The following is a 27646-nucleotide window of genomic DNA, read 5'->3' as shown; positions in this document are numbered from 1 at the left end:
CTTGCTGTAGAAACCAGCAGGAGCCTCTTGTTCTAGGCAAGGGAAGAGTTGCTTATGCAAAGAAAAAAATTAGGTAGTTGTGAGACAGTGTTGCATGTTTGGAGGAGTACAGGAGGTTCTTTCTGTGTAAAGTCTGATTTAGGCATCTTTTCTAGTCCATAGAGGTAAGGGAGGGTTTCCGACAGGTTCTACTGCTTTTTGTTTTGGCTCTTTATTCTGAGACATCCAGGAAACTACTCCCATCCTCTTGTCCTAATAGTCAAGGACCAGAAGGAATCAGGCATCCTGCAATTATCCTGGAAGTGGAATTATTCCAGAGAAGTCTATTTAACCAATTTACAGAATATTGGTGGCTAAATGTTGGGGTTAAAAAAACCTTTCAAAGGAGTATATCGAATTTACATTTACTATTGTCTACCCTGCCATTTTCCAAATGTACCTCTAGAGAAGTTGCTGAAATGACACAATAGTGATAGTTAAATGGTTAACATTGCTATTGTCCAGTTAGTCCAGAAAATGTAAGTCTTAATCTTAAGTTTGAGGAGGTATCTGGTATCTTAAAGTTTATTTTTTTATCATCTGCTAAATATATTTTAAAGACCATATAAATCAAATTTATATATATTTATACATGAACAGCGCTAGGAAATTTTGAAGAAATATGTACTGGAGTTCTATTCATTTAGAAATGCAGAAAGGTAAATTGGCTGGAGGTAAGCACAAAAGAAAAGAACCCAGGGCTTTTCGAGAACATGTTTATAAACGGTGGAAAGGCTTTGATGAAGACGTTATTCTCGGCAAATAATACAAATTCAAAAGGGAAACATTAAATATTTTTACTTGGTGTTTTCTTTGAAGAAGCAAAAACTTTAATTTGATCCAGATTTGATGAATATTTCTCTTCTTATCAGTAAAAAAGAGAAGACAATCTGAGTTGCTCTTTAGGTAGCTTCCACTTTCGGAAGCTCCGGCCGCAGAGCCTCTGAGGGGAGCGTCCTCTTCCGCACTGTACATTCATCACTGTCACGTCGCACGGTCCTCCCTTACGGTTTCAGAAAACTTCCAGAAATATCCCCTTTTTTTCTACCTAAGCAATATAAATAACACTGATAGTATTTTCCATTGTGAAAAAGGCATTATGGCAATGATCATAATTTGTCCCTACCAGACGTCTGAGTGACTCTCTGGAGATGGCACCCAAGGGCAGTCATGTTCACCTCCGCATCCAGAATGGAGCAGGCGAGGCTGTTTCCAGGAACTCTCGGCGGCCTGCTTGCCAGCTGAACCCATCAGGTCTGATGCTGGAAAAGAAAGGTGTCATTGTGGTATCTCTCTCTCGCCATGCTTTGTTTATCAAGGATTTACTCTTTTGTTTTCACAGAATTATGCTTTCATAGCTTCATCTTACTGAATTCTGGGAGACATTGTCTTGCTAAGTGGATCAATTGGTGGAAAGAGGATAAACTTCTTCCTGCTTTATTAAAGTATCCAGGTACTGTTGGTTTTATAGCACCCCCCATCTGTAGGTCTGTGTATAAAAGTTTTCCAGAGGTGAAAATTAGTTTCAAAGCATCCAAAATTTCAGGAAGTTCAGATTATCAGCTACAAATTAGTATTTTGATATGAGTATAGTTTGTTTCTTTTAGCAGACTGTTTTTGAGCTTGCTGGTGACTGGATATATCCTGTATGGTACTAGATTCAGAGTTACTGCCAATAGGCACCCTGCCAATGTTGGATCTTTTTTATTGATTCCTAGTTAACCATTCTGTATGCAGGAGACATAACAAACACTGTGCACAACAGTTGTCATATTGTTGGTAAATGTAGCATCTGATCATAACCGGGGTAAACCTGGCTCCTCAGGGGTCAGTTTTCCTCTTAGAAACTCCACATTATTCATAATAAAAACTCTAGGGAGAAAACAGGAAAGCCTGGTCTCTATTTCCCTTTATTATTATTTTAAGTTCTTAATCAAGTATGGGGATTACAAGGAAAAGAATGCTTGGGATTACAAATATGAGAATGAGAACTTACAATAAAAAGGAAGGAAACCTTTCCTGACGCTTTTTTCAAAGATTGTTAGGTGAATTGTTTCAGGTGTCAAGTGATTCATGCCCAAGAAAGGTGGGTACACAGGCTTTGAATCAGATTGACTTCATCTGCTTTTCGTGTGTGCAGCTAACTTGCGCAGGTCATCAGTGAGGTACTACTTAAGGACAGAACAGTAGGCTGTGAATTGGTTTGAGTTGATCTTTGAAACCTTTGGTTGGCAGCCTCCAAGATGGGCCCCCTCTGATCTTTGCCTCCTGGTATTCATGCCTTTATATAGTATCCTCCCACATTCAGTCATGGTTGGTCTGTGTGACCAATAGACTATGGTAGAGGTGACAGTCTGTGACTTTCTAGGCTGGTCATAAAGGGCAATAATGAAGTTTCCACCTTGTTTTCTTAGATCATTCTTTCTGAAAGAAGTCAGTGAATATGTCATGGAGATACTCAAGGGGCCTTGTGGAAAGGCCCATTTGAAGAGAAATTAAGACCTCCCACCAGCAGCCAGCACCAACTTGTCAGCCACGTGAGTGAGCCATGTTGGAAGTGGATCCTCCATTCTCAGCTGAGCTTTCAGATGACCATAGCTCCAGTTGATATCTGAATGAACCTCATGGTAACCCCTGAGCCAGCACTGCTTAGCCAAGCAGGTCCAGAATTCCTCATCCACAGAAACAATAAACAAATTTTATTGATGTCTTAAGGCATTAAGTTTTGTAGTAGTTTGTTGCAGGCCAATCAAGAGCTAATATTGAATTCATTTCCCATACTTTCCATCTGATTTCTCCAGGTTACTCCAGTTGTCTCAAAAATACCTAACCTTGGAAACCAAACCCCACTCAGGCCTTGTCTCCTTGTGGGCTGCTATGTGTTCATCAAAATCTATTTTCCTCAACATCCTGGGCCCACAACTAGACTACATTGTCCAGCCTCCCTGGAGGTTAGGTGGGGCCGTGTAATTAGGTTCTGGCCAGTGGGGTGTGGGAAGTGGTGTAACAAAACTTGGCTCATAAAACCTCCTGAGTATGCTCCCTCATGCTATTTTTCCTCTCTACCAGATTAAAATGCAACCCTCAGGGTGACCTTTGAAGCCGTGTGTTGAAGATGTCATTGCCACTGGGAGACTCACAGTGGAAGTCTTCACTGGAAGACCGTGGAGCAACGTGGACAGTTCTGTAAGCAAGAAATGACCTTTGTTCTGATGCCGCTAAGTTTTGAGGGTCTATTTGTTACACCAACCTAGCCTATTCTAATCTGCTCAAATCTACCCCCCTCTGTTTTTCAGACCTTTTCTGGAATCTTTATCAAATCTTTTTCCCACAGAGTTTTCCTTTCCCATGTGCTATTTGTTTAAAGTTAAGTTTTCTCATAAACTGGTAAACAAATCTATTCTAATATGGTCAATAAGTCATCCATCTTCCTGGATGAAGATTTGAGCACTACAAGATAGCATTTTGCAGTTTAACAAGGTCTGCTGGCCAACGTATACTAAACTAAAGAAGCAACTCCAAAGAATTTCGAGAAACTTAGCAAGCCAAATAGATTTTGGAGGACAGACAGATTTTGAGTGACTCCAGTCACAGCGTGCAGGAAGCTTTCAACACTTCTAGGATGTTGGTACTGAAGTGTAATCTTTTCTCAGAGTTTTAGTGTGGCTGACTCCAAGGAAGATGAAGGTTTGTTTATCAGTTTCATGTGACACCTCACCATTAGGTTTGCTGCTTCTGGAGACTGGCATTTGGGCTCCTTTCTTGTATATAGTGTGGCTGAGCATTTTTAATCCTCAAACGTTTTCCTTGTCCTTTAGGTATAAGCAAGAAGGGAGGCCAAATGTAGTGATCTGAGGATCTGAGATTTTGTGATATACTAAGACAGTGAGGAAGCTGCCACCATGTCTTAATGAAAGCACTTTGGTTTTAGTTTAGTTTTTTGTTTATTTGGTTTATGAAAAGGAGATCAGAGAGAAGAAAGAAAGGAGAAAATATCCACCTAGTGTTGGCCGTACCTGAAAGGTTATGCTAACTCGGGAAAGATGATGCCAGCATCAGAATTTACCTTGATGGTCTCCAGCATGCTTCCTTCTACATGTTTCCCACCACTGCAGTGAGTAGCCAGAGACGGGGGACTGGAGAGTATGTCGTGTACTAGCTTATTAACATCTACAAGTGGTAACAGAGCAGTTTAAGAATGTCTTCATATGGGTAATAATAATATGAAAACAACTTCTTTGTAATAGTGTCTCAGCCTGGGTTCTCCAGAAAGCAGGGCCCCAGGCAGACAGCCTGCGTGCAATTCCTTTATGAAGAAGTACAATCCCAGGGAGGAGAGGTGAAGAACAGGTGAACTCATGGAAGGTAAAGGGGAGGTGCATTTATCCAGTGGTTCTGTTACCTGTTGGCTGAAGATTCCGCCCCCCACCCCAGGGTTTAACTCCCTTGAATTTCCAGGTTGTATTTGGGGAGGGACACATCCCTAATGATGAGTTTGCATTTTTTATAATTTATGTAAATGGAATCGAAGTATGCACTTTCTTTTTCTGTTTTTTTAACACAGCATAATGATTCTGAAATTCATCCATGTTATAGCATGCATGAACAGTTGTGGTGCGACAAAGAAGCCAAGAACATACGATAGAGAAAGGAAAGTCTCTTCAATAAATGGTGCTGGAAAAACTGGACAGCCACATGCAAAAGAATGAAAGTAGACCACTGTCTTACACTATGCCCCAAAATTAACTCAAAACGGATTAAAGACTTGAATGTAAGACCTGAAACCATAAAACTCTCAGAAGAAAACCTAGGCAGTATGCTCTCTGACATTGGTCCTAGCAGCATCTTTTTGAATATCATGCCTCCTCAGGCAAGAGAAACAAAAGAAAAAGTAAACAAAACAAATGGGGCTACGTCAAACTAAAAAGCTTCTGCACAGCAAAGGAAACCATCAACAAAATGAAAAGACAACCTACTGATTGGGAGAAGATATTTGCAAGTAATATATCTGATAAGGAATTAATAGCCAAAATATATAAATTCATACAACTCAACAAATAACCCAATTAAAAAATGGGCTTAGGGGGCCGGCTCCATGGCCGAGTGGTTAAGTTTGTGCGCTCCGCTGCGGTGGCCGAGGGTTCGGATCCTGGGTGCGGACATGGCACCGCTCGTCAGGCCATGTTGAGGCGGAGTCCCACATCCCACAACTAGAAGGACCTGCAACTAAGATATACAACTATGTACGGGGGCAAGGGCGGAGGATTGGGAAATAAAGCAGGAAAAAAAAAAGATTGGCAACAGTTGTTAGCCCAGGTGCCAATCCTTAAAAAAAAAAAAACAGGAAGATTGGCAACAGTTGTTAGCCTAGGTGCCAATCTTTAAGAAAAAAAAAAAAAATGGGCTGAGGATCTGAACATTTTTCCAAAGAAGATACACAGACGGCAAACAGGCACATGAAAAGTTCGACATCACTAATTATCAGGGAAATGCAAATCAAAACTACGATGAGAAATCACTTCACATCCGTCAGAATGGCTTTTATTAAAAAGACAAGAAATAACAAATGTTGGAAAGGATGTGGAAAAAAGGGAACCCTCATACACTGCTGGTGGGAATGTAAATTGGTGCAGCCACCATGGAAAACAGTATGAAGATTCCTCAAAAAATTAAGAAGAGAGCTACCATATGATCCAGCCATACCACTTCTGGATATTCATCCAAAGAACATGAAAACACTAATTTGATAAGATGTATGTACTCCTATGTTTATTGCATCATTATTCACAATAGCCAAGACTTGGAAACAACCTAAGTGTCCACTGATGGATGAACAGATAAAGAAGATGGAATACTAACACAATGGAATACTATTCAGCCATAAAAAGATGAAATCTAGCCATTTGTGACAACATGGATGGGCCTTGAGGGAATTATGCTAAGTGAAATAAGACAGATGGAGAAAGACAATTACGATGATTTCACTCATATGTGGAAGATACAACAACAACAGCAAACACACAGACACAGAGAATAGATTGGTGGCTACCAGAGGAGAAGTGGGGAGAGGGAAGGGCAAAAATGGATAAAAGGGCACACGTGTACAGTGATGGATGGCAATTAGACTTTGATTGGTGAACATGATGTAGTCTTTACAGAAATTGAAAGATAATGATGTACACCTGAAATTTATATAATGTTATAAACCAGTGTTACCTCAATAAAAAAAAAATTAGTTGTGGTGGACACACCCTAATGTGACCTCTACTAAGCCACGCTCTTTTATAATTGCCTCCCGTTGAGTGTGGCTGGGAACGTATGACTCTAATCATAGAATACCGCAGAGGTGATGTGATGCCATGCTCCTGTTCATCTTACCTTTGCCTCATTGTTGAATTTAGGTTCTAATTCACCGGGAATTTATGTTGAATTATGATGTGAAATAACGTTCTAAATTTTAAAATAACTAATAAGTAGTTCCCAAATAATTTATTGATTTATTTTCCCATCATTTTGTGCTGCTAGTTGTATGATATATTAAATTCTTATATCCAGAACAGACTCTGGATGAGGAAGGACTTTCCAAAACTGAAAACCAGTGGGGGGAAAATCATGGAGGACATATAATGAGAAAAACTAGAAGATAAAAAGCCGTTGTTACTGGGGAAAAATTTGGCAATGAAAATGGAAAAAAAGTTTGTTTCCTGATTATGAAATTCTTAAAATTTTGTGTATAAGGGAATTTACAAAGGAGAAAATACAAGTCTCTGATAAATATAGTTGTAATCAAGGTTAGTGTGTGTTGACAGCAGTGTTCCCAGTCACCAGACTAATGGCTTCACATGGGTCTCATTGAACCCTCACAACATCCCGACAATGGAATAGAGTTTGAGTGTATTTTAATCTCAGAAAAATACCAGGATATTATTCATTTTCACTTAGTAAATTGGCAAAGTTTGTTGAAATGTTGTTGGTGACAAAATTTCTTGGATTGAACACAAAAAACATGAGTCCTAAAACAGAAAAATCATAAATTAAACTTCATCAAATTCCAAACTTTTGATAGTTGAAATAAACCGTTAAGAAATGAAAAGACAAGTCACAAGTTGGAAGAAAATATTTGCATTACGTATATCTGATAAAAGGACTTTTATCCAGGATATATAAAGAAGTCTCAAAGCTCAAGAAGAAGATGAACATTCGGTTTAAAGAACAGGCGAAAGATTGGAAGATGCTTCACCAAAGAAGCCGGCAAATCAGCACATGAAAAAACTCCACATCATGAGGCAGTAGGGAAATGCAAATTGAAACACAGTGATACTCCAGTACACACTTAGTAGTATAACTAATATTAAAAAAGACTGGCCGTACCAAGTGTTGGCAAGGATTTGAAGTAGGCAGAACTCTGATACACAGCTGGTGGAGTGTTCAATGGGACGCCACTTTGGAAAAGCAGTTTGGTGTTTTCTTATAAAGTTAAGCATTCACTTACCATATAACCCAGGAATCCCACCCCTAGGTATTTGCCTAAGAGAAATGAAAGCATCTTCACAGGAAAACTTAGTGGCTTTCTTCAAAATAAACCTAAAGCAACCCAAATACCTCTATAGGAGAAAGAATGAACGAATTGTGGTAAGTCCATACAATAGAATACTCCTCAGCAATAAAAAGCAATGAACTACTGTCCCACATAGTAACATGAATGGATATCAAAAACATTATGCTTAGTGACAAAAAGCCAGATCCAAAAGCACGCGTACTTTATGATTCTATACATATGAAATTCTAGCACAGGTACAGCTTACCTATAGCGACAGATCAATGGTTACCTAGGCCAGGGAAGTGGGGGACACAAAGGGACACTCCCTTTGACTGAAATATTCTATATCTTAATTGTAATAGTGGTTGCATGGGTATATACATTTTTCAAAACTTCTTGAAATATAAACTTAAAATGGGTGTATTTTATTGTAAGTAAATTATAGCTTAATAAAGCTGATTATTAAAAAGATTTTCATCCCAGTGGGATTTTTTTTACATTATTGAAACTGAGAAACTAAAAAAAAAATTGAAAAAAGTTTTGCTACACAAAAGGAAGGTTTGTTAAAGAAATAATGACATTCTCTCAAGTTGAAGTATTATGCATTTATTACATAAAAGTGAAGAATATTTAGTGACATGAAAATAATCAAAATGGATTTTTAAGGGAAAAAGGAGTCATATAACTATATGTGAATTGTACCGTTTTTTAAACATTTCACATCAGCCCTTACAGCTTGAAATTTAATTTCATTTGTGCTTGCATGCTCCCTTATTTTTTTTCAAATCTTGGCAAAATGCTTGCTTAACTATGTAGCCTATTTTCAAATTATTGTGTTGCCCAAGGATACATTTTTTGTCCCTGACTTTCATTTCATAATTGAGAAGAAAGAAGAACATAAGTATATTATCTGTTTCTAACAACCTGGGAACATATCTAACCACATGGAGAAACGTATTTTGCAGCATCTTTTGGTTGGTTTGTTTAGCAGGGTTTGACACACTGAAAATATTTCATATTAAAAGTTTGGTATAAATAATAATGTGTTTAAAACACATTTAGGTAGAGTTTATTGTGATGATGCTATTTTTCCTTCTTGAAAATTAGAGTTCATGAATTTTTGCATAGTACATGATTTTATGTCTAAGAATAATTACAAACATTCAGAAGAAATTATTTTTGACTTTATTTCACATTTAGTCTAAGATTTTATCATTTTAATTGTTCTCGTGATTATTTGTGTGTGAGAGGAGCATTTCACATTCTAAAAGTTAACCCAATTCTCTTTAATTGAGGGAATAGAATCAGAAATTGAGTCCTTGGGCAAAGCCTGAGAAGGAAATGGAATATCAGCTCCATTTAGGTTTCACAGAGATGAAGCACAAATGGTCTATTATAATTCAGGGAATGAATACTCCCACTAATAAAACATTTTAAGAATTATTTCACTTTGCTCAAAACACCTTCAGTGCCTCCCAGATGTCCATTATGTGAAGTCTCTGTTCTGAGAATGGAACTCAAAGCCTCCCATGACCAACCCCTGGTTCCACCACTTACCAAATATGACTTTGGGCACGGTTCTTTCTCTGCCTAAGCTACTAGTTTCTTAGTTGTTCCAAAAAATACAGAGGGAGAGTAATGTCTTGCTTGCAGACTAGTTGTGGCAATAAATGAAATAAACCTTTGAGCACACTGTATGTGTGATGTATAGTGAACAGCCAGTAGATAGGAGTTATTCGTTTCGTGTGTTACCACTATTTTGTTTGTTTATTATTTCCCCTACTGGGTTGTAACTTAAAGGATTGCTGTTGTTTTCACTTTTATTTTTCTCTTGTCTGTTCAGTGGACTATTTATTTATTTATTATTTTCAAGAGGAAGATTGTTGCTGAGCTAACATCTGTTGCCTATCTTCCTCTCTTTGCTTGAGGAAGATTGTTGCTGAGCTAACATCTGTGCCAATCTTCCTCTATTTCATGTGGGATGCTGCCACAGCATGGCTTGATGAGCAGCGCTAGATCCACGCCCAGGATCTGAACCTGTGAACTCAGGGCTGCCGAAGCGGAGTGAGTGAATTTAACCACTACGCCACTGAGCTGGCCCCTCAGAGGACTGTTTATTGAGGGCTTACAGTTGCCAGGCATCTGCTGGCTGCTGAGGCTGCAATGACAAAGTAAATGAACATGGTACCAGCCCTCAAGTAGCTTCCAGTCTAGTGGGGAAGAGAGTCAACAAACAAGAAAAGAAATTCAAGGGGAAAAATAGCTGATGAGGGATATTAGCATGGGGTGGGGAGACCCAGTTTTGGCAGTTGTCAGAGAAGGCCTCTGGAAGGTGAGGTTGAGAGCTGAGAAAAGAGTTGGACATCGTGCAAAGAGCCAAAGGGAGGGGCAACCTAGTCCAGGGCATAGTATGGACACCAGGCCAGAATTAACGTAAAGCTGGGTGGGTGTGTGAATGAGCAGAGAAAAGGGTCTGGAAATTAATAACTGAAGGGCAGGCAGTATGAGATCTGCCTAGAGAAAGTCTGCAGGGCCAGCTCTTGGAGGCTTGGCAAGGAGTTAGGGTAGCATTCTAAGTGCTACAGGAAACCATGGGAGGATGTTAAGCAGGGGAGTGGTAACATGCAATGACACTGTAAAAAAACCGTTCTGCAGGATGCCAAGAGCGGAATAAACGGGGCCCAGGAAGCAGGGCAGTGAAGGACAAGACTAAAGAGGAAGGCTAGCATCTGGCTCCTGCATACATCCCGGTCCTCAGTAGTCATGCTTTCTGTACTGTCTCTTCTTCTCCAGCCACGTCTTCTTCTCCTCAGATGTGACAAGCTGGTTACTCGCTGTGGCCCTTGGCATATTCTATTTTATCTCTCTGGAATGCTCCTCACCCAGATCACTGCCTAAATGGCCCATTCTTGTAGTTCAAGTCACAGCTTAAAGTCGCCTGCTCGGGGTGGCCTTTCCCTAAAACATTTTTTGGATCAAAGCTGAATTGCTGAGTGTCAATTCAATATTTAGTTCATTATAAAAAGAACATCTGGATTTAAAAAAGCAGGCTAATATTTGAATAAATAAATTTAATTTTCTTTTTTTTTAAAGATTGGCTGCTGAGCTAACAATGGTTGCCAATCTTCTTTTTTTTTCCTTCTTTTTCTCCCCAAAGCCCCCCAGTACGTAGTTGTACATTCTAGTTGTGAGTGCCTCTGGTTGTAGCATGTGGGACGCTGCCTCAGCATGGCCTGATGAGCGATGCCATGTCCGTCTCCAGGATCTGAACCGGTGAAACCCTGGGCCGCCGAAGCAGAATGCGCGAACTCAACCACTCAGCCACGGGCCAGTCCCTTAATTATGTCTACGATTTTATCGTGGAATTTTAGTAGCTGATTTTGTAAGTTTGAAACCATAGTGCAGAAGTAATTCGCAGCATTGTCAGCCACTAGACTGCTCCTGCAGTCACGACAATGCCACTTCCTACTCGCTTCAGTAGAGGAGCGAGACACTTTTGGGTATTCTGATTTTTCTCTGTTACCTTCTTCTTGTCTTCATGCTCTTCATAGTCTGGAGTATGATTGGACTAAAGATGGTTTATCATCGGTGTTGTTAAACATGCTTTTTAAAGTTTCACCTCATCAGAAAATTTTGAGGTATGAAATTTGGCGTTCTGCTTTTACTCAGCTTAAGATGTGGAGAATTCCAAACAATTTTTCTCAAAATTTAATTTTCTAAAAATTTTCAATTAATTTTTTCTCAAAATTATAACCTAAACAGAGTTTGATAACTGAAACTTAAATACACATCTTAAAGGGTTTTTTTTTTGTTTGTTTATCTGCCAATCTATTTCCTTACTTGTTTAACAGGTTGAAAGTTCTTCACAATTGCAGTTGTACATAAATAAAATAAACAGTTTTCATAATTGTCATGTAGTATAGTAGTGATTCTTGTGATAATAAATATATATTTTTATTTTAACTGGCTCTTTGTAGAATTTAAAGCATAAAGTAGATTTTCACCCCAAATTATATCTAGAGTGCTTACCTAGAGATGAAAATGAATACTCAGATGTTAACTATAAATCCTAATGATGCACCTTGTTTGTATCACTGTCGTTGTTGCTTTGATTAGTAGTGCTGGAAACTTACATGATTACCCAATCATTAACTATTGACAAGTTTAGGGATGCCAAGAATGACCTTGAAGTAGGAATTCACCTATTTGGCCTTCCAAAGCCTGGGATCAAAGACAAATAGCAGATTTTGTCTGAATATGAAGACCCGAACAAAAATGGAATGCATCTCTACTTATGCCATTGCCTCCAACAATAGAAGTCTGTCTTATTATCATTAGTATACTAATCACTAACTGATTTTCCCTTCTTTTTTCAATTTTCTGTCTTCCTTCTTTATAATGCTGCTGCATGGGGATAGGGACTCTGACTGCCCTGTTCAGTAGTGTGTTCCCTGAGCCCAGAAGAGTGCCTAGCACATAGCAGGTGTCCAGTAAACATTTGCTGAGTGACTTAGAAGGTGTTTGGATGGATGAACACTACGGTAGTAAAGGCAGGAGATGATGGTGGCTTGGACTGTTGCAAAATGAATGGGGAAAGTAATAGATTTTTTGCACATAGAATCAACAGTGCTGGCTAAAGGACTGCACGTGGGAGATGAGGGCGAATTATTAATCAGGGTTGGTTTCCAGGGTTGTGGATTGAGAAACTTTTGTATCTTCTATGTTTAGCATCCAGCCCAACACATCACAGTTGCCCCGAAAGTGTTTGTTAAATTAGTGAATTGACTCAAGCTTGGACTTTGACAGATTCAATTAGTAGTTATAAAATTGAGAAGTGTGTATAAGCATTCCGGACACAATTTTCTCAAATCTGTGCAGACTGCTGACGCTCGATGCTCAGATTCTCTTCTCTGTGGATGGACTATGCAGGCTGAGGCTGCTGAATGGCAACGTGTTGAACTTACTGGCCCGGAGAGAGACACAGAAGTAAGATCGCCATCGCTATCATTTAACCTGTGGTGTCAACCACGTTGCTATAAAGGTAAGTGATTTGCAGTTTCTCATCCTCTTCCCTGGAGAAAAATGAGGAACACGAATTCAGAAAAATATGGCAAAGTTTCAAATTAATTACTGGAGCAGTATCTGAACCATGAAAAATTCAGTTTCCAAAAGAGAACTTAAAAAGAGCATACGGCACTAATTGTCATAGAGTCCTTGTTACATTTTATAGATTTTTCATTTTGTGAAGCGATTTTCTTTTAAATGAAGTGATTCATTTAAAAGAAAAAAGTTCAATAGCGATTCTGCAAAAAGCTAAATTAATACAGACATTAGCCCAGACTCTCCGTGTGTGATGTTGGCAGGCTACATGAGGCTCTTGCTTCCGTGGACCCCACACAAGAGAAGGCAACGTCCCGATTCTTTTGCTACTAAAGTCATTTACTAGAATGTGAGCTCTGATGTGTCCTTACCCCTGGTGTTCATTATGTGGGCTTCATGAGCTTGCTGGCCCTCCAATTAGCCAGTTTTCCCATCTGATTTCTTAAGAAAGGGACAAAGCTATTTGAATGCAGCAGTGTCTTGCACAATATGGAGTCTTTATCGTTTTTCCCCTGTCAATGATTTTACAGATAATCATGTGTAGAGCAGAGGGAAGATAACCATTTCAGCATGTGGTCACCAATCATCTCTTATTGTTTCCAAAGAATGGGCAAGTGTTATTCTACCCTTTGGGTCAGAAGAACTTTTTAAAAATTGGCTAGAGTTGTATGCACGCATATGTAGAAAAGTTTCATTTTTAAAATCCACAAAATCGTAGTGTTCTCTCCTAACTGACCTCACCACATCAAATCGCCCTTGCCCGTAATGAGTGTGAAATGCTCTAAGCCTGACCTCCTTTCCCCACCCTGCCTGCCCCCTGCTTTCATTGGGTCCATGGACTTCAGGTGACAAGCAGGACAGAGCAGGGCAGTGGGAAAATGATAGACTTTAGAGGGGTCAGGCCTGACTTCAAATCTTAGCTCAGCCCCATCATTGTTGCTGCTTATCTTCATCTGTGGAATGGATAGTGAACATCTTGCAAGGAGTTAGAGAGAAGACGTGCATCAGAGATGTATATGAAGCTCCTGCCACACCATGGGTGATCACAGCCATCATTGTTCCTGTCTAAGTCCCCATAGCACCCTGATTTCTTCCTTGTTCAAGAAGATCATCTTCCTTGAGTTCTACATTGTGAAAGTGTCTCGCATTCCATATACTAAACATCTTGTCATTCCTCATTTATTCATTTAACAAATATGAACTGTGGAATTATTATGGGCTGGATCTGACACAAGTCAAGCTGCTCTAGAAATCTCCCTGCCTTTTGGAAGACTGTGTAAAAATAGCTTTTGATATTTAAAAAAACCCAGGATATCCTTTATTTAAATAATTATATTCATTTCAGTATTGAAGAGTTTGTTGAGTGCTACTATTTTGGAAGGTAAGGTGTTAGTATTAGAAGATACAGATCACTGGGAATTTGCAATCTAATAGTTTATGCAGCTGTCAGCAAAGTATTCCAAACAAGTAATTCAATAAACGTGTTCATAATTTAGTTGTGGAGTATTACAACTTATTATCTCTATTGTGGGAGGCCAAATAAGATCTGAGAGATCATAGAGAAAAAATATGTATATAACATGTCTTTCACTTATGCAAGATTTCAACTTCCTCGACACATAAAATATATGATTTTTACGTTCAGTAGAGCACCTGAAGCAGTTATGTCTGGAAAAGTATTCCATTTTTACATATGATTTAGTTTTCACGTTGTCTCTTAATCTCCAAACTGTTGGGTAATAAGTAGATTTTGTAATCACAGATATTCTGGGAAGAGATTACAGCCTATGCTTGGTTCTCTGAGGAGTTCCAGGACAGACAGAGCATGAATAACTGGTACCTGCAGAGTATATCAAATCTTGTTTTAGTCAAAAGTTTTAACGTTTCCCCTACTGAACTTTCAGCCAGAGCTACTAGCAAGTAGCAAAATAGATGGAGAATGCTAGTGAGCATGAGCCCGCAGGCTTTGAACACGGCCCCCAGAGCGGAGAGAATTTAGGGATGTTGGAGAGGATCCAGTGCTTGGCCACCCAGAGGGAAGCGAAGTATTTGCTCAGGGGCCAGTGAGGGAGCCTGTTCACGAAGCAGGATTATAGGGCAGCAGAGTGGCCAGGAGTGTCTGCCAGGCCTGGAAACTCAGGGCAGGGAGCCCCCAGTCTGCTCTGTGAGGGTAATTACAACGCGCCTCCGTCCCCCTAGAGGAGTGACCTAGGCTTCTGAATGTTCAGAATATTATATGGAAAATTCCATGGTCATTCATATAATAATAATTAAGTGCCTACTATGTGCAAAAGCTCTGTGCATGTGGCTGTGATCCCGTGTTTTGCATGACCTTGATTCTGCTTTTATTCTCCTCAAGAGAGACCAGCAGCAACATCTTGTTGTTAGGGAGAGAAAAGTGCTCTATTTGTCATTTCTGAACTGAAATGCTTCCATCAACCTTGAATTACACGAAAAGTCTCCTATACTTAGCTATTGTTTGCATCATCGTCGTCATCATTATTCCAGTCTCCTGAAAGAGAGCTGAGAGTGCTTCTTTTAATGCCAACTGTGATTTGCATGTTCATAGAAGGTTTGAAGTTTCAGAAATTAAATGTCGGGGTGTAAAATTTTCTTGAAGGAAAAAAGTATGATTGCATCGAACTTTCAAAGTACAATCAAAGTCTAAAGGAAATATAATTATTATTGTCGGTTTATCACCTCAAACATGTTGTTGTAAATGTCATTATATCAGATGAGTTTGGTAACAGGTTTTCCATTTTGCACTTTATTTGACAAGGTGATTCATTGTTTAGTGCAGTTTAAGATGTCAGTCCTTCTGGAAGGAATTGAGCTGAGCTGATGTGCATAAGAACATTCTTCCATCAAAGTGTATGATTAAAGAAGAGTTAGACTCCTGAAATATTGTTTCCAAACTTGCTTTGAATAAGAGTAGTTTCTTTATCGAGATATAATTTATCACAGTTTACTACATCTGGGAAAGTGTACCTAGATGACACATGTTGCCCATGGCACTTCCCACAGCTCTGAGTCTGTGCAAGATGATCCTACTTTGGATAAATTTGTTTGCATAATGGAAACCTATCTAGTAATTGAAGCTGTATGTTTCATTTCAAATAAAATATCTCACAGTGAACCAGGCTGACAGAGCAAACATTTGGTTCAACATTATTGCATGTAGTATGTTGGAATGATGTGTGTTGGTCACCCAGTGTTAGACACTTCACAACAGAGCATCTGGCTTTTGAGCACCAAAAAGGAGCCAGAACCTCCTTTATGCTATTTTGATAATGCCAAAAGCATTTCCTTTTTCTCTTTGTTAACTTCCCATATCAAAACTGTGCAAAATTGTACAAAGGAACATAGATCTTCATAATGAAGAACACCATTGTTACGTATGTACCTACAAAGAGCCAGGAACTGGGCTAATTGATACATTATCTCTGGGATTCAAAGCAACCTTGTAAATAATTTGCATCCCCATTATACTGCGGAGGGATCTGAGTCTCTCAGAGAGGGTAAATAATTTGCCTAAAGATGCACAGATAGTGAGCGGCAGTGCTAGGATTCAAACTGAGGCCCTGTGACTCGAAGGCCAGAGCTCTTCCTCTACTGTGGTGGGTGTGTATCCAAAACCTATGAAGCTCACCCCCTTTCTAGGTTTGACTGTTCACCTAGGCTATACCTATTTTATATATAGCATCTTTTAAAATTCCATTCAGTATCTGACTTGGTGTCTTGTTTTAGGTGCAATTGTACACATCAAACATGAGCTGTAAGATGGAACCCTTCTTCTTTTCTTTTCCCAAATTGAAATATGTACTGATTTCAACAAAGGTCAAAATGTCCCAGGCCTCTTACAGGGAAATTAGATGCAAAGGAACTCCTAAATATCTTCCAAATTACATTATTTACATGTAACCAGGTGGAGGGTATCACGTGATAAAATTTCTTGTTTAAATTGGACCGAAGAGCCTTTTTATGAAGGATACAATGACCATCATTTGAGAGTGTAAAATAATTGTGATGTATTTATGCAGCTGCCATTAAAAAAATGACAGATATGTCACAGCTGAATAATATCCCCTCCAATGATGAAAGCAGAGGCCGACTTGATGCCTACATAGGTTCAAGGAGGAAATATTTTCAAGGCCCCTCAGTTTGCCTTGAGGATGGGACAGACCAGGAAGATTTTCAGGGCTCTCAGCCTTGTCTCAGCTCCACTGCTTAGAGTTGGAGTCAAGACACCAAATTTTGGATCCACTGGAAAACTCAGGTATCTGAAACTGGGGAAGGTTTTTGATGACTTTCTGTTTATGTTGATGCACCAGAAGCTTTGAAACTTGAGATTTGACCATACGTTTCCCAGCTTACTCTACTATGGACAAAGCTGTCTCTGGGTAAGAGGGCTTGTTTTCATTTCCATTTAAGTTAATAAAAGGTGTATCTGTATGCATATGTCCACCTACACACAAACAAAAACAAACTTTATGGTTTTAAATTCAGTAATAGAATTTAAATGGCCATAATACAGTCTATAAACACATTGCTCAGTGAACAATAGAGGATTGTAGAGTGCTTAAGTGTTTGATTTCTGGTGCATAGGTTCAGATCCCAGTTCAACTTCCATACAATTTTTGGGACATTGGGCAATTACTTAACTTCTCTGTCCCCAGTTTCTCCATTTCTAAAGTAGTGCCTACTTCATACGGTTCTTATTTGTGAAGCACCGAGAAGAGTATTTGGCGACATAGTGAGTGCTATGTAACTATTTGCTTGATAAATAAGGTTTTTCCTAGAAGCAACATGATCACATATCACCTTACACCTGTCAGAATGGCTGTTATCAAAAAGACGGGAAATAACAAATGTTGTCGAGGATGTAGAGAAAAGAGAACCCTTGTGCACTGTTGGTAGGAATATAAATTGGTGCAGCCACTATGGAAAACAGTACGGAGGAGCCTCAAAAAATTAAAAATAGAACTACCATATCCACTAGCAACTCCACTTCTGGATCTTTACCTGAAGAATGTGAAAACACTAACTCGAAAAGATATATGCACCCCCATGTTCGTTGCAGCATTATTTATAATAGCTGAGATATGAACAGCCTAAGTGTCCACTGATGGGTGAATGTATAAAGAAAATGTGATTATATATAGATTTTATATATATAATGGAATATCATTCAGCCATAAAAAAAAGAATAAGATCTTGCCATTTGTGACAACATGGATGGACCTTGAGCATATTAGGAAAAAATATGTTTAGAAGCATATTTTGAGAAGGATTAACTCTTTTGGAGTTGTACTTGGTCCTCTTAAGGAGGTAACTGATAAAATTTGAAGATAGAAGTCACCTTTTAACACGGATTGGCTTCCACATCAGGGTAACTACAGAAAAAACCAGAATAATGTACACAGTGCAAATATGTCTGACGATTATTTTTCTGAACTACTGTTCTTGGAGACAGTCAGTGGCAGTGGTCAGAGAATTAATCTACTTGAATCCAAGACCAACCTTGGACAAGTTCCCTAATGTCCCTGAGCCTCAGTGCCCTCATCTATAAAATGGGAATACTAATCTACCTGTTAGGACATTGTGAGAATCAAATGAGATAACATTTGTCAAGCATTATTAAGCACAGTGCTTTACTCAATAACAGCTATGATTAATATTAATCTTTATAGTTTTATTATTTGAGTCCCTGGTTCACATTTTCTCATCTATTTGTTAAGAATAAGCATAAGTTGTATCAATCAACTACACTCAAAGTGGGATAATACATGAGAACGTCAGTGGCCTGCAGTAAAAAGGTAATCCCATAAGCACATATGCAGTGATGACCAGATTTTTATGGAATAATTTGTCAAGTTTTGATTTCTATATTTTAAAAAATACGTGGGAAAATCACAGTAAATTTAGAGAACCAAAAATAAAATAAAATAAAATATTGAGGAAATAGGAAACCAGCCCTGGGAAAAAAGGTAGAAAGAGTTGGCCTTATTTACCCAAAAAGAGACTGACAAGTGATGTACTCAAGATAGTTTTTATGAGAATGTTGACTTGCATTTATGAGAAGATAAAGGAGCTGACTATAAACAGTAGAGAGCGAGGTGAACCATGTAAGGACTTCTGTATGTGAACCATGTTCCCAAAGCAGGACGTCTCTCAACAACCCCTAGAAATCTTCAAACATATGATAAACAATCACTATTTTGGATGTTTAGAGTATTTAAATCTAATTCTTGTGAATGAAAAACTGGACCTGACAACCACTTCCTACCCCAAGATTTAATCTTGTGTACTGAAAACCAGAGCTTCCCAAACTTAGTTGCATCAGATACGAGCATGTGGTGTTACTGTGGTGCTGAGGTTGGACTCTCTCGGCCCCATGGTGGCCCGGAGGGCCCATTGCCTCCACCATTTACTCCAGAGTATGATATCATCACTTACTATGTATGCCATGAGGTGAAAAATATAGGAAGTCATTGACTTCGCTGTGTAATGTACTGAAAAAGAGCTGGCATCTAAATACAAATATGTTATCAATCAAGTGAAAAGTTTTCAGAGGCTAAATATAACCCTTTGGTACACACGTGGGAGCCAGGACAGAAATGAGAAAATTAAGGAATTTACAATCTTCATTATTAAGACTGTCTAGGTGTTCTTTGGATTTTCCGCCGGAAAAAACATTAGAGGAATCCAACTGGAACATTGTAACGGCTTGGCCAAGGTGACAAGGTCTGTAATTTCATGACAAGTGCTGATGGAGCCCATCCATTTTCCACAATCTGTACCTTGAAAATCTGGAGTGACATGGTTCCAAATTTCTTTGACTAAAAGCCAAAACAACCTCTTGAGCTAAAAGACACAGACCGCATTCATCCTGTTCTTTGACTTTTTGTCTCTTCCTTCTGTGTCTCCAAATTGTACCTTTTGGAACTTTATATTTTATCATAACCAAAGAAGGAAATATTCACCCATTTGTTCATGTACCCATCATTCATTCGTTCTTTTATTTAGCAAACATATAGAGCATTCATATATTCATAGAATGGCTGTTCAAAGCTTTGGATGATCCAATAAAACAGAAAGTTAATTGGGCTCTAAGTCATATTTCAAAATAACTATAATATAAGAGAGTATATAAGAAGAGGTGTGAGGGTAGATTGGGAGAAAAAATTTGGACAATTGAAAGGGAGATGAGAAATCAGTATGCGGCATACATTTCTGAAGACAAAATGCAGTCTTTCAGTCAGGGGCATTTTAAGACTTTTCATGAAACTTATTGATTTATCATTGGTCATTGAATCCATAAAGAGGCCTAAGTGTATGATCTCAACATAGATTCAAGGCTTATAATTCTTTCTCGGAGCCATTACTGCTGGACATTATGGCACAAATTAACATGGATAGGAAAGGCCTTCTTTTTGACAGATGAAACATCTATTTTAAATGGCATAAAACAGGGCTGGATCCCAAGTGCTCTTCTTTTAATTTTATAACTGAACAAACTGGTTGTCTTTCGATGACCCAGACAAGGCAAGCCAAGTACCTTTCATGTGTTGATGACATACTTCCCTGTGTGGTCACAGTTGTGGCTTTGACAAGCAATTCAATCTATTGGCTAACTTATGTCAGGAAAAGCTGCTAAATATTAATTCCCCAAAAGCCAAAATGATAATTTTGGCAGGCACATTTTGACATTTAAATGGATAATATTAAACTAGTCTGCCCAAGTGATCGCCATATGTAGTTCCTTAGGGTCACGATTTGTGACTTACCTGGTTAACCCTTATCATGCATTTGGTCTCAAAATTAAACATTTTATGAGGGTCATGTTAAGGATCTTCAGTGGTCTAGACAGACCTTTGGTACTTCTCCTCAACACCTTCTAAGACAGGCCATCTCCTTTGTGCTTTATGGTCCAGGGTTCTGGCATTTCCATCAATTTGTGCAGACAGTGAATTGCTGTGTGACCATTGCCCTTGATCTGTTTGAAAGTGTTCATTTGGCTCACTGTTGTATGGAGGTGAAGTGACTCTCCGTTAAGATAAGAATAACAGACAAGTTTTTTTATTTTCACAAGGAAACAGCATTTTTGTCATCTACACATCAGCTCTTTCTTCAATCAGAAATGTGGACTGTCTGTGAGTAGAACTGAACGGTAATCTCAATTTTGGATTGTATATTATTCATCTCCTGTCAAGGGCCTGGCTGAGACTTATGAAGGACTATAATATAATTATATTATCTATTATGTTATTCAGTGGTCCCCAAATAAAGACCCCCTAGGGCAAATTCCTCCCAAAGCTAAGGGGCAGGAGAAAGTTACTTCTTTTTACTAGACAAAGAATACTCTCATTGGTCATGTTTTCTTCTTTACCTTGATTGTTAAGAAGCTCAGAGTAAATTTTTATGCTGAGTTTCAGCACTTTCCCTTAGTCTGAATTTTCGATTATTCCCTCACCATTTTTATTTCTTGGCTTATATCTTTTATTATGTTAAGGATTTTCCACTTAATTGTGCTTTTTATTGTAAGCTGCCTCACACCACATATCACTTTTGGAAATAGGCAGTGTGTGAAGACGTTTGAAAAATATCATCTCTTCCACATAGATTGGGTACTGGATTAGGGACTGTTTGGAAGAATGTCTTAGAAAGTGTGGTCAATGTAACTTTTGGAAAAGAATAACCTGGGGTACTCATTATGCAAATACTTAGGCTCTACGCTACGTCTGCTAGATCAGAATAAAAGCGGGGACCTGCAATCTTCATGTTCACAAGCTCCTCAGCTGAGTCTCGACTGAGAATCCCAAGGTTGCTAAACCACCTGCAAGAGGATACATCTTATATTTCACAAACATTGTCTGCAGCTCTAGCAGGGCACAAATTTAGATATTGACAAAGGACTTGATTAAATGAAATGCATGATGCAAAGTGATTAGCACTATGAGAGACTTGGCAATGAATCAAGAATCAGAACATTATTGCTACGGACCATGTGTGAGTCATGGGGGCCTTGGCATCGGGATCATGGTGGAAATGGAAAGCAATTAAACAGGGTTTCAAAATGTGAGGAAGAAGGAAATGTGACTCTTCTAGTCACATTTGGGGAATTAAAAAAGAGAGAGAGAAATCAGAGACATTCTGAAGTTTGAATTGTAAGCAACTGGCAAAATGTTAATGTCATTATCTGAGATAGAGAATCATATAAAAGAGTAAAAAATTACAAGTTAGGTTTTAAAGTATGAGGTCCTGAGGAAACCATTGGTTGGATAAATGGACCTAGACCTAGAATTCCTGAGAAAAGCCAAGTTTAGTGATGAAATGCTGGAAAGCTATACCTAGAGGTGAGTTGAAATTACCAAAGTAGAAATAACTCAGATAAACTACAGAGTGAAAAGAGAAGAAGGCTAAGAAGCAAATCTGGAGAAAGAGCTCAATAGAGAAGGCAGAAAGGAGACGTGTCAAAAAGTAGGAGGGAAAAATTATAGACTTCAGAAGTCAAAAGAAAAATGGCTTTCAAGAAAGGTTTCAAGTGTCAGACACTTATTTGCTGTTGGGTAGGATTATAAATGCTTGAGGAATTGTAGTTGAGTGGTTTCAGTAGAATGGAGGGGGTATAAATAAGACTGCAGAGGGAGAACAAATGGGAGGGATACACCAGCATAAAACTTTTGAGAATTCGGATAGTGTAGGATGGAGAGTATGATGATAACAAGATAGGAAAGGACTGAGGATGGAGCTGCTTCTAGGCTGTATGGTGCTGTTTTGAAAATTAAGACACTTTGACCCTTGCTCTGGCTAGATATATTCCCACAGGTGTGCTGGCAGGACCTGGCCAGCAGAGTACTAGATGGATGTCATCCTGACTGGCCCATCCAGCTGGGAGCCTTTGTGCAGTGTGCAAACAGGTGACACTCTTGAGACAAGGCTTTTATGACAGCAGATATTTAAGCATGGTTCTAGGCCACTTGGGAGTAAGGTTGGCGTGGAGTGTAATGAAGAGACAGGAGGGGGATAACTGCTGGAGGAAAGTCAAGAGAAGCAATAAAACATGAACCTAGCACACAGCTGCTCGGGGACAATGGACAGAGCAGAGACGGCCATTTATGCCAACACCTTCCTTGGAAAAAGTTGTCATCATGAATCCTTTCACATAATATAGGCATGGAATGGACTCCAAATCTCCTTTTGTATTTATAAAAGGGCTTCAAAAGAGTTGTGACTTCAGTGAGTGCCATATAGTTATAGAAAAGAATAAGGAAGATCTCTATGCACTGGTATGGAGTGATTTCCAGGGGATATTATTAAATGAAAAAATCAAAAGCAAAAGACACATGGAGTACACTACCTTTTGTGTTAGAAAGAAAGGAAAATAAGAACGTATACATATATCTGCTTATTATTACAGAAAGAACCAGGGGAAGAATAAGCCAGAAGACAACGAATTTGCAGACTTACAAAGGCTGAGGGGAACAAGGCAGATGGCACAGAGGAGGGAGTGGCAGAGTTTTGAATACACCTTTTTGGGTACTTTCAACTTTGGAAAGCATGTTAATATTCTACATATCCCCAAAATAAGATTAAATCAATAAGAATGGAAGGGAAGAAAAATATAACCTAAAACTGAGAGGAAATGGAAACAAATGAACTCAATTTTATTTTAAATGAATATCATAACTATATTGAAGGGAAAAAATAAAGAAATAAGGGAAAGAAAGAAGGGAGGGAGGAAAGGAAGGAGGTGCGGGGTGGGGGGGGGGAGGAGGAGAAAAGAGCCAATAACTTAGTAACAAAGTAATTTAGGAACTTTTGACCACAGTAATTGACCACACACCCTCATTCTTGAGCAGGGCAGGGTGTGTGGAAAGGGAAATGTGGAAATGGGAGAATTGCAAACGAATCCTGAACTCTGTTCAGCAGGTTTGTTTACTATAATGGTTCTGAAGCATTTCTGAAACTATTGTAAGTGTAATATATTATTCAGCAAATGAGCAAATGTGTCGATGTCGTCAGTATCCAGGGCTCTCATGGTAGCAGAAGTGAAATACAAATATGGAATCAGAGAAGTCAAGAAAGAACCCTGTGAGATGGATTGAAATTGGAGGAACTGGTGTGACCTCTTGATTTCTAAAACAAGTATATGTATGTGTATATGCACGTTTGTGTGTGTGTGTATCATGTGTATGTATGAATATGCCTTTGCATATATATAATTGTATGCATGTGTACATATATGCATATACACAGTCATGTATTTCCCAGCTTTGTTGGCTGAAAGTGTCAAGAAGCAAAGACACCCCAGTAGCCACAAGCACACCTGGCATTCAGATCTTGGTCTCTAATGCCAGTCCCTACTAAAATGAACCAAGGCTCTGCAGAGAAAGCGCTGATTCAAGGATTGAGGCCGTAGATACAAGACAAGACTGAAATGCCTTGTTACACTGGAAAGTATGAGATTGCTTAAAAGACATCATAAGAATACAAGAGCTGATTGAAGAGGCTCCCACTAACCAACTCTGGGACAATTTGAGCACCAAACTAATTTAAATACAGTAATGAATTATAAATAATTGGGAAAAAATAAATTCATTAATTCATACCCATGATACATAGAAAAATAAATAGAGGAGAAGAGAGAGATTTACTTGTAGTGAAATACCAAGGGCCAACTGGTAAATATGGAGAGTCAGAGAGTTAGAAAATCATAGTTTTGCAACCATCTTGGTGAGCATTGGATCAGACAAGAATTATCAATGAATGCTATAAATAGGGAAAATTTTGAGGAGGGGCAGTATATTGGCTTGATTTTAAAGTGTTTCTCCACAAAATGATCAAAATTAACATCACTAGAAGGGGAAGCATGGACACTGTGTGTCTCCAGATATGATACCCTGAGAAGGACAGAACATCACCCATGCAAAATTCCTGCTGAGAATTCATGACTTCAATCTATTGTAAGGAAAGATCCGACAAACACAAAATGAGGGATAATCTATTTAAAAAAGAAGAGCAGATCTATTCTTCAAAATTGTCAATGTAATAAAAAGACACAGAAAGGCTGAGGAAATGTTTCCAAATTAAAGGAAGAAAGAGACATGATCACTAAGTTCAATACCTAAATTGTGTACTGAAGAAGGAAACAGTGCTAAAAGGGACATTATTAAGAAAATTGACAAAACCGGAATGAGAAAGATTAGATAAATATATCATGTATTTATATATGTAAATTTATGAAGTTGATAACTGACTATGGTTATGTAAGAGAATAGACCTATATTCCTACCAGGAAATATACAATGAGATATTTAGGGACAAAAGGCCATGATGTACTTATCTTCAAATGGTTCAGAAAAAACTATATGGATAGACAGATAGAAAATGATAAAGCAAATGGGATAATATATTAACAATAGATAAGCCTGGTTAAAGTGTACTATTTTTATTTTTGCAACATTTTGTAAATCTGATGTTACTTTCTAATAAAAATTTTTAAAAACAGTTATTTTAAATGTTTATAGTTAGGTATGTTGCCAGGGTGAAATCCAACATATATGATTCAGGAACTCTGCATCTTAAAAAATATCTCTTGAAGAGAATAAGAAATTTTGAGTAAATTTTGTGCAAACTGAGACCTCGGTATTTATTCTTAAAGCTAGAATACCTTTTGGGGGAAAAAGACCCACGTGAAGAAAAATCACATAAAGAATGCTAGGAATCAGAGCAAAGCTCACATTTTCATTTCATTAAATTAAAATTTAATCTGTACTTATGCTTTATAGAATTGTCTCTCTCCACCACCTCTTTCAGATAGGAAAAAATATATGTAGGAGGAAATTGCATATTTAAAGTATTTCTCAAAAAATATGTAATGATAAAAATGTATGTTCCAACTTGAACATTAATCTCGTCCTTCATAATTAACTATTGCGTGTTTTCTTTCATCAGGATCTGACCTTTAAGGTGTTCCTGTTGTATGTGTTTTTAATGCCTAACTTTTCTGGAAAATGTGCAGAGGTCATAATGAGGCATAATTATATACAGTATATAATTTTCTTTGGCCTTTTTCAAGCGCTAATTTAGCTATCATTTCTTCCTATAGAATTTTTATAAGAAATACTTTATAAAATGAAAGCCCTTTCTTCCGTTTTGGCATGAATTCTATGTCCAATAAGTAATACAGACAGGAAATTTAGCAACATCTGTGTGGACGTTAAGTGAACTCTGTAAAATAAATCCTTATTATCTAGATGGAAAATTAGTTTCTAAAACAACGTTTTTCCTCTACATTCTGCTTTAAGGAAAAGGAAACAAATAATAACCAGCCCATCTCTCTAGCCCTCAATTTCCTTATTGTAAAATGAGTGTCACCAATCACAGAGTATTGTAAAAATTAAATTAAACTGAGTGTGTAAAGTGCTTAGCACCATGTCTGGCACATAGTAAGCACTCAAGTGATAATGATTTATTTTCTTATTATTTAGATTGATTTAAAAAAATAATATCCAAACTATGTTTACTGACTTAGCCTGATTTCCTCTAATTTACTTATTATACTAAATAACAATTGGTAATCTTTATACTGATGCTCAATCATCAAAGATTAGATTTTGCTAAAAAACGTTTGAGTTGCCAATAAGTCACAGATGATTTAAACTATCCTCCCCTTAGGTTAACAAGAATATTCTGGCAATCATTCTGAATCAATCAGAATACGTTTTCTTTTTCAGATAAACCCCTTGAACATTACTTCATTCCTATTGAAAATGCCTCTTGCCCTTCAAATCATTAGTAGTTACTTTCTAAAAAATACTTTTACACATAGTTTGCATGGAAAGACATCACTGGTAAAACAATAATCTTTAACTTAGAACACTGAAAAAGTATTTAGAAGAAAGGCAAATGGTATACATGTACAAAAAAGAATTTTTTCCTGAAAAGCTAAAGAGCTTTCATTTTGCAAAATCTTGCTGTATCATCAGTCACACCATTTTTTTTTTTCTGAGGAAGATTAGCCCTGAACTAACATCTGCCACCAATCTTCCTCTTTTTATTGAGGAAGATTGGCCCTGAGCTAACATCCGTGCCCATCTTCCTCTATTTTATATGTGGGACGCCTGCCACAGCATGGCTTGATAAGCGGTGCATAGGTCCACATCCGGGATCCCAATAGGGAACCCAGAACTGCTGAGGCGAAATGTGTGAACTTAACTGCTGCACCACTGAGCTGGCCCCCTTATTTTCACACCATTTTAATGACAAGAGAAATTTCAGCAACTTGGATTTCTATGTAAAAAGATGCTTTAAAGTAAACGAAACCATATTTGCCAGCAAGCAAACATACACACACAGACTGAATTGTTTTGAATTGCTTGATCAACTAATAGAACCAGACTAATTCTATAAATCTTATATTTTATAAACCAGTACTTAGAGAATATTGCGATTTAAAGAGGATTTTATGCATTTTTATGTTCCCGATGCCTTCAATCATTTTAGTCCTTGAATAAATTTTGCTGAATAATATTTGTTTTATGTCTGTAATGGCCCATTTGTTTATAGGGACTTGGGATTTTTTTTAATAGTAGGTTAAGAGTAAAGACAAAGAAATGTTTTAATAATGTTTGTGATGTTTCTTATTAAATTTTGTATTTATTAATATTTATTACATTATAAAACCCATTATTATGTGTCTTGATGGCGTGGAAAAAGAGCACCAAAGTTTACATCTGGTCATCCCAGACCAAATTCTCCACATGAAATGACTGAAGAAGGGAGAGAGAGCGATCCCACAGTCTGTGAAGTTGACCATGGCAGCCTATGTGTAGACACACAAAGGTTTTGCATACATCTGAAAGATCTTGACATTCCATATCTTACGTCTCTGTAGTTAACAGGGAGTGAAGTAATCTGGACAAAATCTTCAGAATCGGCCATTTCTCCAACGTAAATTTGAGG

The sequence above is a fragment of the Equus caballus genome, chromosome 1 (genome assembly GCF_041296265.1).
Source record: "Equus caballus isolate H_3958 breed thoroughbred chromosome 1, TB-T2T, whole genome shotgun sequence".
NCBI classification, from domain to species: Eukaryota; Metazoa; Chordata; class Mammalia; order Perissodactyla; family Equidae; genus Equus; species Equus caballus.
This window is presented reverse-complemented; position numbering follows the sequence as displayed.